The following is a 13,127-nucleotide window of genomic DNA, read 5'->3' on the forward strand; positions in this document are numbered from 1 at the left end:
AACTAAGCAGCCATAAAACACACACCACTTTCTCTCAAGCTCGCTTCACCTCAGGAAAACAAACCTATTTATTATCACTTAGTCAATCATCTACAGATATTTCAGACTGTTTTTTCCTCTATGTGAACAATCTTACATGACTTCCTTATGGTGCTGTATTTCATCTGGATTATCTCTGTTTGAGTCTTATGGTTAGAGAATTATACATACCCTGAGAGGTCTGTGCTTTTTTCCTCTGCTGTGTGCTTGCAGAATATTACTTTTCCCTGAATGCATCTATTATATTAGAAGAGAGCTTCCAGCACTGTGATTTCTTCCTTCCTTCCTTCCTTCCTTCTTTCCTTCCTTCCTTCCTTTCTTCCTTCCTTCCTTCATTTGCATATCCATCTAACCAAGCCACAGTGGGAAGCAGGTACTAGGCCAACAGATCTCTGAGGAATATAAGAAAAGTATTCTGCATCCCAAGGACTCATGCTAGCAAATGGTGTCTCTGTCAAAGAATATGACACAGGAAAATCCTAAAACATTCCTTTCCTAAACAAACATGAGCTTGTGGTTATGGAATTATTCCACCTCAATCCAGAGGAGATTGCAACTCTTGGGTACAGAAGTTATGAATTACAGATTAACGTATCATGTATGAAAAAACCGTCTGCCATTGCTGCCCAGGTCAGCCTTAATGAATATTGCCCCAGCCTCCCAGGAGCCTTCTGCCCTGGAAACAAAGCTTTTGCCTGGAGATCCTGGCAACCAACCACAAAACTATTCTTTTGCCAGTGTGTTCATATTCCAGGATGGAGAGCTCCCTGCTTAGATTTAGTGTGTTATCACTTGCTAACCCCTGATCCTTTCCCTTTTTATTTTAGTTTATTCTACAGAAAGAGTCATGTACTTTTACTCAGGCTGGCTTCCCAAAGATGGACCTATTAAGTAAGGCAACAAAACCTAGAGCAGAAAATATTGGACAACAGTTTTTGAGCTTGGTCAAAGTAATTCTGCAAAGTCAGACAATACGCAAGAAAAAAATAATAGCGAAGACACAGAAAGTCGTTAAGTAAAAAGTCTTAACCCCTCCCCTGTAAGAGGAAAGCAACCCCACTCAAGTTCTAAGTCAGGCTGGAACTAGAAGCTCAGATCAATAGAGATCTTGAAAAGGGGACCATCCCTGACATGTGAGTCCACAGCACATACTCACAGGTAGGAATTGGTGGTGGCAAAAATGCCCTTTCCTAGCCACTTCACTGGACTTTCACTGCATATATAAACTTAGAAATGCCCTCCCCCTTAAAATCAGACATCGTTGAAAGCAGTGCTTTTATCTCCTGCAGGGCAGCAGGCTCTCCTGAGCTGAGAAGTAGCAGAAGAATATTGAGTTGAAGATTCTTCCTCGCATAGGTAAAGGGCAATTATCCCTAGCCTCCAGGTCCATAAGCCCCATCCAGCTCCACTTCACCAAATGCAGCCCACACATGGTGAAATCCTCTCAAGGGAACTATTCTGCCACCACAAGACGATAGGGAATGGTGGCTGGTTCACAGAAGAGAGAAGATGTCACTTCTCTTTCATAGGGAGAAACACACTCTCAAATCAGCATCTGGCCTGATTCTTCATCACAAGTAAGTTCTGGGCCAAGCCATTCCCTCCACTTGACAACATTGCTGGTGTTTTCACCTTCTGGATAGAGAGAATATTTCTAGGCAATTTTTCTTTTTTTCTTTTTCTTGTTTTTCCTCCACCCTTCCTAGGCATTGAACTCTGGGCCTGGGCACTGTCCTTAAGCTTTTTGCATTCTACCACTTGAGCTACAGCACCACTCTGGCTTTTCTGTGATTAATTGGAGACAAGAGTATCATGGACTTTTCTGCCCAGGTTGGCTTCAAACCACAAACCTCAGATCTCAACCTCCTGAGTAACTAGGATTACAGGCATGAGCCACCAGCACCCCACTCAATTTTTGACCTTTCACAGGATATTGTTTTAAAGGACTCAGTGTGTGGTACAATACCAGGTTCATAGTAGATACACACATACGTACAGACACACACACACACACACACACATACACACACACACACAGATTTAAGTAAGGAAATGAATGGATGAATGAATGAATGATTAAAAACTAGCAAATGAAACAAGAGTTTCTTTCTTGGGGGAAGAGAAGCGATACTTTGTTTATCATTTAGTAGCTGAATATGAACATCTTCCACAATTTAATTTATGGAGATGATCCAGATGGACAAAAAATAGATAAATATCAAATCTATACAGTTTTTGAAGACTTCAAATCCCTTTAGGAAAATATCTCATATCCCTGATTAACATGTAGAACTTATGAAAGGAAGTATTTCCTAAAGTTCCAGAATTGGCTTATTTTTCTATCACATTTCTTCTCAATGAACAAATAACCAATACAAAATCTTTATGCCGTATAGCCAATATTTAAAAAATCAGTGCAGTCAGAATTAACAGTGTCCAGCTAACCTGACAGAAGATACAATTTTACTCAAATGAAATTAACCAGGGCAATGTCAAGATGGTACTGGGAATTTGCAGGTGGCTTTCTCAAGCACACTGCCACAGACAAAACCCATTCCTCTCATCACTTTCCTATGGATACCACAAAAATTTCGACCCTTTGTGCTCTTCTAAGGATGTGCTTTTACTAATTTGTCTTAGATTGTTATCAAAACAAAAACCCTCCAACACAAAAGTAAGCACCCTGAAGTGTCTTTGATGACTCGTTTGAGAATAGACTGAGATGTGTCCAAGAGTATCCAAGCCCTGTTATGCAAGAACATCACTGTTTTGGTTGTTACTCTGCATCCTAGGTCTTTCAGGTACCAGGGACTACTGGATATTTAAAAAGGTTGAAGTCAATGTCAGGTCTACGTTGAGTTCTATGTCAAAGACAATGTCAGTAGTGAATCAGGCTGGGCGCCGATGGCTCACGCCTATCATCCTAGCTACTCAGGAGGCTGACATCTGAGGGTCAGGGTTCATGAGGATCATAGTTCAAAGACAGCCCCGGCAGGAACATTCCATGAGACTCTTATCTTTATTAAACCACCAGAAAACTGGAAGTGGCACTGTGCTTCAAATTGTAAAGCACTCACCTTGAGCTGAAGAGTGCAGGGACAGCACCCAGGCCCAGAGTTCAAGCCCCACGGCAGACCAAAAAAAAAATAGTGAACCAGAAAAAGAATTAGAGAACTCTGTTGGTAGTATGGATTCAGCTATCTTGTTTTTATAAGGGCAAATTGACAAGAGTTAAAATTAGCTTTTCTCCTTTTATAATTGAGAGATTATAATAAATTTTCACTTAGAAGATCCTTAATGCTTACAAGATGAAGCAATGAATTTATTCAAGAAAATGATTCAAAGGAAATGTTAAACATCATAGAGAGATTTCACCAGCAGCATTTTCCTTTGGGAGTTCGTGTTTACTTTCCACTTTGTTACATGATGTAAAGTTAGTACAGTGGAAGGAAGCAGTCTGAACCCAGGATAAGTTATCTCATACCATTTCTTCATTCCAACTACATCCTGCATCCAAGTGCCACCTGTATTTTACAGTTATGTGTGATGCAGTGATGACGATTTTATCTATACTCTAATGCTAGAAAGAGGAAATACATCTCCAGTGTTTCAAGCCAGGCACTGGAGGTTCACATATGTAATCCTAGCTACTCAAGAGGCTGAGATCTGAGTATCACAGTTACAAGCTAGCATGAGCAGGAAAGTCCATGAGACTCTTATCTTAAACTAGCCACCAGAAAATCAGAAAGGGAGTTGTGGCTCATAGTGGTAGAGTGCTAGCCTTGGGCAAAAATTGCTGGAGGACAGCACCCAGGTCCTGAGTTCAAGCCCTACAACTGATGGGAAAAAAAATGCACCTTTCATCCATCCACCTGTCTATTCAAAGCAGGACAGCAGGATGGAGGTGATGGAAAAGATGAAGTAATCCAGGCTAAAAGGATGATTATAGTAAAGATGTTAAATGCTTAAAATGAGAAGACTAGTAGGACCATGAATTTGAGGTATAATTTTGGAGAAAAGTTCATGTTAAAACAAAACCTAGATAAGTGTCTGTATTTCTTATAGTATCAAAGACACTTAGTTTAAAGCTCATTTCCTTTTTTGTTGTTCGTGTTCATAGGGATTAAACTCTGGGCCTGGGCACTGTTCCTGTACTCTTCACCTCAAGGTGAGCACTCTACCACATGACCTATAGCACAACTTCTGGTTCTCTAGTGGTTCTCATGGACATCCTTGCCCTGGCTGGCTTTGAACCATCATCCTCAGATCTCATCCTCCTGAGTAGCTAGGATTACAGGCGTGAGCCACCTGTGCCTGGGAGCTTATCTCCTTTTTGACTAAACTGTAAGAGCAAAATAAATCATCTCTTTTCAAATTCTGAGAATAAACCTCTGGACAGTGAGATCTGAGGGTAAGAGTAGGCCACCTTCCATATACAGCCAGAACAGATTGTATTCAAATATTAGAATCCAATATGACTACTACCAGCAAGTTCACACAATAAAATCTAAGCTATGCACATAGTGAAAAGGCGCCAGGAAGCCAAAAGGTTAAAAGTGGAGCTGTGGTTTTTAACACACTGCTTCTCTCATTCAGCAGGGCAATTATATACATGATTATAGTGGAATATATATTAAATGGAGTAAGAACAGCAATAGTTTAAAAGATCAAAGAAATATATATATATATATATATATATTTCTGCCTGTGTCTATATCTATCTACCTATCTATGTCTATATCTACCTATGTCTATATCTGTATATACCTACATATAGTTATCTATGGATAGGTATGTATCTAAAGATACAGATACAGATATTTATAGACAGATATAGACTTCGGCAGAAATGTAAAGGTGATGGTAGAACACTGGTTCATGGTTCAGATCCAGAAAAGACACAGATACCTCCAGAAAACTGATGTTAAACCCATTATCAAAACTACCCTTAAACCTCACCCAGGACTGTAGTGCAACACACCCTTGGGATTCAAGGCTGGAATAAATATCTCCTTGGGAGAGAATCAAGTATTACAGCACATGTGCATTAAAATGTACATTTGTCTTTTAACTCTACAACCACACTCTGAATGCTGAAATACTCACCTGTGGAAGAGAAGAGCTGAGACCAAAGAGAGAAAAGTATATTTGTTTCTATCATCTCAAGATGGGTCAAAGCCAAAAGCTCACTAGGTGGAAGATGGGGGAAACTGAGACAAGATGGAATCAATGAGCCTGTCTCTCTTTCCCTCCAACTCTCTGCTGATCAGTCTTTGGCTCCCTCTCACGACGCAGCCCCTCCTTCTGTTATTCCTTGTTGGGTTCATGTCTTCTTTGGCCTCCATCTCTCTTTTCTGTTACCATTTTGCAAAATCATGTAAATTAAGGCAGCCAAAGAAGAGAAGAGAAGAGACTACACAGAAAGTGATTACCAAAGAAGTGCTCTTTCAGTCCTTTCCACATTAGAAAAGCCTAACAAGGAAACCGAGAAGAAGAAATACTAAGAAACCCTGACCACTAAGGAAACTTAGCTTCTGCCACTTTGTTTTTTCAAGCCATCACAACTGAGTAGAACTGATTTACAATTGTTAAGCCTTCCCCTTTGAGTTTAGAGATCACTACTATTGGCAGAGTTAGACTGAGATACATTCATTTCCAATATGTACAGTTTGCACATGCATAGTATTGGTTTTTCTCAATGAAATTTATTTGTTGGTTGATTGGTTGGCTGACCTGTTGACTGGCTGGCTGGCTGACTGGCTGATTAGTTGATTAGGTGTATTTTCTCCAGTGCTTAGGATGTAGTTCAGGGCTAGTGGAAATTAGGCAAGTTAGAAGACATAAAGAGGCTATCTAAATCTAACTTCTTTGAGTTGATCAAAAGGCTGTCCTCTGAAGTCTTTACAACAAACAGACAGAAAGAATTAAAAGCATGTCCAGAAAAATGGTGTCCTAACGGGTACCTGCATTTGGAATAGACCTGACACATTTTACCATTCTAGAAGAATTTTCTAAAGATTAGAAATTGCTAAAGATATTTTTCCAGCTCAGAAAGTATAAAGATCATCGTCAAGGGCCAATATCTTCAAGTCCTCCTTTTGTCTACTTCTCCTTATTCATTCTGTCATTGAAAAATAAATTCTTCATAAAACTCCTTGTTTTTTATGCACAAATCTCAAGGATATTTGGTTTATTATATAAACTGGGAAGTGAATCCAAGAGTATAGACTATTTGATTCACTCAGCAAACATCTGCTGAATACTTACTATATACAAAACTCCCTTTCACCAAGACAAAGACCCTGGAGCCAGACATGAGCTAAGCTGCATTGTAAATTTTCCCTCTTGCCTCCCCACATCACCCTCCAGAACACAATTCCTATTTCCAGATCTTCTCTTGAACTGGTATCCCCTTCCATCCTGCATTCTGTCTCATCAGACAGACAGAATAAGGAAAATCTGATTCTATCTCAACAGGAAGTAGTAAACCCAAACTGAGCTTGTAGACCATCTACACCTGCCAAATGGAAGATGACAGGTCCCATGCCGTCTAGGCCACTTCTCTCACCAACCTGAGGAAAGCAGTCCCTGACTTCCTAAGAGATCCAAACTGAAGAATGTATTGACACACATCAAAAATGCTACTTTCAACCTCTTACCACATAATTTTATTTCTTCTATAATCTCACAGTTATTGGAGATTGGAGAATTTAATCCAAAGTCATTCAATATTATGATTCAATGTTGAAGAGGAAATCCTGTCAAAATGACCATTCTTTACCTCTTACCTCTTTACAATCTTAAATCTACCAACCACTCCTCTCAAACTGGACAGGCATGGGGAAGAGAGCTATCTGATAAGACAGTGTCGGGTGGGGAACAAAGACACAAAGCTCACTCTCCTAGACAGACACTTTTCCCCTCAGAAGAAGACACAATGTTTTATATTAAAATAAGCCCTGCCAGTCATTAAAATTATGCTTATCATCCTTTGCTCTCAGGAGGATGAGATCTGGAGGATTTTATTTGAATCCACCTGGGGCAGGATTAAGTCCATGAGATTCATTTCCAATTACAGAGCAATAAGCCAGAAATGGAGCTGCAGCTCTAGTGGTCGAGTGCCAGCCTTGAGTAAAAAAGCTAAGGAATAACACCCAGGCCTTGAGTTTAAGCCCCAGTTTTAGCACATATGTGTGCATGCATGCACATGCATGAGCTTGCTCACGCATGCACGCATGCACACACACTCACACACGCACACACACACTCCCCTTAATGATTAATAAAATGAACAACTAGTTAAAGGTAAAACTACAAGGACCAGTGAAGTGGCTCACATCTGGTATCCCAGCTGCATGTAGGTAGAGATAGGGACAATCAAGATTTCCACCAGTCCGATCAAAAAACTCTCAAGATCCCATCTGAACAACAACAAAAAAATTCCTGAGACCTCTTCTCAACCAATAAAAAGCTAGGTTTAATGACATGGGCCTGTCACCCCAGCTGAAGTAGGTAGATTAAAGAATATTATAGACCAGAACCACCAGGGCATAAATGCCAAGACGGTATTTGAAGAAAAAAGAAAAAAAAACTAAAGAAGAAGGGGCTAATGTTGATAAGAAATGTACTCATTATCTTGCCCATGTAATTGTAACCCCTTTGTACATTATTTTCACAATAAAATAAAAAATGCAGAAGGGGCTGAAAGCATGATAGAGCACCTGCCTAGTTAGCACAGGTTTCTAAAATCAGGTCCCAGTTTTGTATACAGAAAAAACTTCTACTAAAGGGGTCCACAATATCGAAACTTCCTGCAAATAACCCTCTTTCCTTTAAATATTCTTTAGTGAAACTTTTGAGAAATGTTTCACCCATACTCTGAATTTTATCTTATCTTTGTCCCCTAGAACATACAAGAATAGCTAAGACAGTATCTGGTATAAATAGGACACTCACTAAAGTTTGCAAAACTAATGACAACATTATCAATAACAAAAGACTTTTTTTTAGTAACTTTTGGTTGAAAGGATAGGTGGACCAACAGCTACATCAAGAAACTGGGTAAAAGCAATCCAATTTACCAAAACAGCCAATGGTTGCCATGGTAAGTTCAGGTGAACCAACTCAAGTGGACTTCTTTTCTACTGTGACAAGTTCAGTAAAGCAAATATTGTATTTGTTAACCTCACAATGAAAGGTGGGGCTTAGGAGACAAATCTACCAGGTGAGACTCGTGCTAATTAAATATAATAACCTATGAAAGTTTGGAAAGGCAAATGATAGTAATAATTCTACCAATGATATGAAGTCCTGATTGGTGGAATGATCTTTAAAAACAAAAAAAGTTCAATAATCATTTAAAAGTTAACCATCTGTTCCTATACTGAATAACTTTGGAAAGATCTTATGTACACAAATATGGACAGTATAACTACTTCATTCCTAAAGCTGATTTATGATTTTGTTGTTGTTGTTTTTGGGTGCCAGCACTGCCCCTTGCTTATTTTGTGCAAAGCCACAACTCTTCTTCCACCTTTCTGTGGTTTTAATTAAAGATGAGAATTTCCTGGACTTTTGTTTTCAGCCTAGCTTAAAATAAGATTCTCAGGTTTTAGTCTCCTGAGTAGCTAGGATTATAGAAGTGAACCCTCAAGAACAGGCTTTCATTCCTGAAAGTATTATTATTCTTAGTTAGCTGGACGAAGTTACACTGAAAGATGATTCAAAGAAAGAGCAGAATGTGCAGCCATGTTTACATTTTCCTCCCACCCTGAAGGAGACACTGGTTTCACCCCATTTGTAAATAGAAAAGATCAACTGCCACACTCACTTTCTCTACACAAGCCCTCTGATGGCAGGATGAGTCACTTGCTCCTTCTCTAGAAGCAGTTCCAGAGCCCTGTACTCCCCAGACTGGAGGTTGGGAGGGAGGCGGAACTCCTCTCTTCCCTGTCCAACCTCAAGTCTGCCTTACAAATGTGTGGAGTGCAAAGCCAGTAAGTAGTAAGCACCCTGATACACATAGGAACAAAATATCCTTTTCTGAGACTCAGGCAAACCATCAGCCAATGTACTATCTTTTCAATTTTAGTAATAACAAAAAGAGCTCAATACAATTTTAACTAAAAATCCAAACAAAAAGCAGAAGAACCTTCTCAGCATTAACTAAATGGGGGAGATGGGGAATAAATAGTAGAACTAACAACTGGAGACCTGACTCCAAGGCAGGGATTGATGCAGATGAAGATGAAACTTTTCTTTGTCTTTCCTCCCTGGATGTCTTATAGTCTGGCCTGATTGCATCCCTTCCCTCCTGGGAACTAAATGAGAAATGTGGTATTCAATTATTTCTCTCATAGACAGAGATTTGTTATTTTATTCTATTGTGTAATAAGCCAGTTCTTCTGTTCCTAAGAACAGAGTGTGGTAGTCACTCGTGAACACCTGTGTATAAGGCCCGGTGAGTGCTGGGCAATTGTGAACACCTGTGTACAATGCCTTGTGTGTAGTGGGCACTTGTGAACAATCTGAGCCTATGCACAACCAAGTTTCCTTGCCTACCTGGAGGATGCTGAATGGGCTCGCTGCCTGGGCAGGAGCCTGGTCTACGGATCCCTGCATCCCGACAGCCCTGCCAGGGGTCAGCCTGCTACCTGGCTCCTTGGAGATCCCTCAGTCCTCTCCTGGGAAAAGCCAAGTGAGCAGGAGAAAGGGGCCCAGAAAGGGACTGAGACTGAACACCCCAAAAGTCACCACCATCACCACCACCACCACCACCATCACCACCTGCACACCTGGGAATGAGTCTGGCTTTGCCCCCAGTCCTCCCTGGAAGTCCCACTAAGAGCGGCCTTCGGGCCTTGCCCGGCTCCCCGGACATCCGGGCCACCTTCCCAGTCCTCATCCTCGTCCTTGTGGTGCTGGTGGTCGTGGTGCTGGTGGTCGTGGTTGAGGCTGTGGTGGTTTTGGTTGTGGTTCTGGACCTCGACCCCCGTTCTGGGCCCTTGGCACTCTGCTGCCCTTGGGAAGCAGCTCACAAACTCCTGGAAGGTGATGGCTCCATCGGAGTTGGAGTCCAGGCATTGGGCCATGGCCTAGTGTCTATGGACCACAGACTCAGCTCACAGCACAGTGCCCTGAACTCCTCCTACTTCAGGCTGCCTGAGCAGTTCACATGGCAGCCAGTCTGAGTGCAGCCATGCCTGGGCCCACTCTTCCAGGGCCCTAAGCACATCCGTGCTGCCAGCGCTGGCCAGGGAGCTCTTTGCTGTGAGCTGCACTTGGTCCTAGACCAGTCCAGGAGCCACACCAGGGGTCAGGCCAGGGGCTGGTCCATGCAAGGAGTGGCCAGTTCCCTAGTCTGAGGGAGGGGGGCTAACCACTGGCGGAAGTGTCCGAGAGGGATGAAGCATCCAGGCCGGTCACTGTGGCCGGGCGAGCGGGGCTTCCACCTGGTTCCTGGGACTCGGGGCGATGCGCCCCTGACCTCCCTGGAGCACCCAGCATGCAGCACTGGCTGCTCATTTCACAGGACCTGACTTTGCCCTCCAAGGCAGGGATGAAGGCTCGGTCTCTAGCCTCCACCTCCAGCTGTGAGCTTCTGCTTTCCTGGACATGGTGGGACAGGCCTGGGTGGGGCGGAGCCAGGCAGGGGGGCAGAGCCGGGATAGGGTGAGGCAGCGGTGGGGCTGGGGCCCGGCCTGCCGAGCTTTGCGGGGCAGAAGGATGACCAGCAGGAGTAGAATGCCTAGGCAAAAACGGGAGCTTGGAGGCCTTTCTGTTCCGGAACCAGACAGGCAACTCGGGCAGTCCAGCCTCTGCATGTTTCATTCAGCTGTGGTGCACTATGGCTGCCGCACAGCGGGGATCCATGGCTCTCTGGCCTGCTGGCAAGGTCTGAGGGCTCCCTGGCCTCAGGATGGGCCCTGCACCCAGGCTGCCCCAGCCATCACCTCAGAGGCCTGAGTTGGAGGGAGTGTCTGAGGACATGGGGCGGCTCATGCGGTGAAATGGGTCTCCTCTTGGAAGCAGGTTTAGTCCATGTCTTCCTGCGGCTCCGCAGCCGGTCTCTCCACACACTATAAGCCGCTTTTCAGAGCATCTGTTAACCCTAGGGCTTTCCAGCTGCTTCAGACCATTACTAAATATCTTCCCCATCCAACATGCACAGTGGAGTCTTTCCAAACAAGTTCATGTTTTAAACCACATCGTGGGCATGGTTCAGAGTTGGCCTGGCAGCCTCCAGTCAGAGTCTCCACTTCACCTTCCACCCTGGTTTCTGAATTTTTACACCCCTTCCCTGGAGCCCTTCCTTGGAAGTCATCGAGAACACAGGCTTGCAAATACGGTGAGTTATCTCCACCTCTCCACAAGTGTCTGTCTTCTCCACCCACACGGCCATGGCCAATGCAAGCCATCACACACAGTGTGGACACAGTAACTTTGTAATGTCCTCATAACCCTCACCTTTAACCGGGCAAGGCTCAGGTAGGAGGTTGGCCACAGCTTAGAGTCTGGCAGTGGCCGGCAGAGGCTGGCAGTGGCCGGCAGAGGCTGGCAGTGGCTGGCAGTGGATGGCAGAGGCTGGCAGTGGCCGGCAGTGTCTGGTGGAGACTGGCAGTGAGTTGGTCCTAAAGTAACAGTATTCCCAGAGTGGGCAGGTGGAGTACTTTTCAGCTCTCAGCTTGTACTTGCTGATACTTCATTGGCCATGGCAAGTCACCTGACAAGCTCTGAGCACATGTAAGAGGGAACTACACAGCTATTTATACAGAAAGATATGCCTCATTGGAGGTTCTTGTTACGGCAGTAAACTACACCCGGGTAACTGGACATTCTACTACATCTTCTTGGGGTCTTAATCTACCATTCTCCTATTCATCCTATACCACCTGGGCTTGAACACAGGGCCTTACACTAGCTCAGCTTTTCTGCTCACAACTGGCACTCTACCACTTGAGCCACACCTCCAATTCAACTTTTTTGCTGGTTAATCTAAGGTAAAAATCTGGAGGCTTTATGTGTCTAAACTAGCTTCAAACCATGATCCTCAGATTTCAGCTTCCTAATAAGCTAGGGTTAGAGGCAGGAAACATAAGTACTTGCTGGACAGTCCTTTTTAAACACTAATTATTCCATTATTTACCAGTTCAATGAGTCCCAGTCAGATGACAGTTTTGTTCCATAGGATACACACAATATTTGAAGACATTTTTAGTTTCCTCATTTGAGGTGTTTCCTACTGGTATTTATTAGATAGATGCTAGTAATAATAGTTCATATCATGTAAAAGCCTCTATCCCCTCATCCCATTAAAGCAAATTACCTGATCAAAAATGCTAGTAGTGATAAAGCTGAGAAAGCTAAAAAGAAACAAAAGGCCTTCTCTCTTCCATCTAAGCTATTTCTCAGCTTCAGTAGGATTCTGCTTTTCTGAATATGGTTCCACAATTTCATTGTGATTTGACACTTAACAAATGCGACACTCAGAGTGTTCTTATGTCAGTTCAAGTAAGAGCTTCAGGAAAGTTTTTGAAGATCTCCATGAGTGCTCTTAGGAAAAGCCAAGGTTTTGTGATGTAATATAATGTTATTTTCAAGCAACAGAGGAAAGAATGAAACAGGAAACCTTCCTTTTCTATTCTTGCATCCAGGAACAACCAGACAGGAATTGGAACTAAAAGTGGAGTCTTTGAGCCAGTGAATTGGATGGAATAAGGATCCATCATGCCTTTTAGAAAGATCAGCTTGGTTGGTTCCATATCTTAGCTATGGTAAATAATGCTGCAATAAACATAGTTGTGCTGGTAGCTTTAGTGTGGTCTTGTTTGTAAACATTTGGGTAAATGCCCAAAAGTGGGATTGCTGGATCATAGGGGAGATCTATGTGAAGTCTTTTGAGAAACAACCCAGATGCCCCTCAGTAGATGAATGGATCAAGAAAATGTGGTATATATACACAATGGAATTCTATGCCTCCATCAGAAAGAATGACATTTCCCCATTTGTTAGGAAATGGAAAGGTTTGGAAAAAATTATATTAAGTGAAGTAAGCCAGGCCCAAAGAAGCATAGGTCCCATGGTTTCCC

Source organism: Dipodomys merriami, unplaced genomic scaffold (genome assembly GCF_024711535.1).
Source record: "Dipodomys merriami isolate MVZ:Mamm:240054 unplaced genomic scaffold, mDipMer1.0.p SCAF_340, whole genome shotgun sequence".
In the NCBI taxonomy this organism is placed as follows: Eukaryota; Metazoa; Chordata; class Mammalia; order Rodentia; family Heteromyidae; genus Dipodomys; species Dipodomys merriami.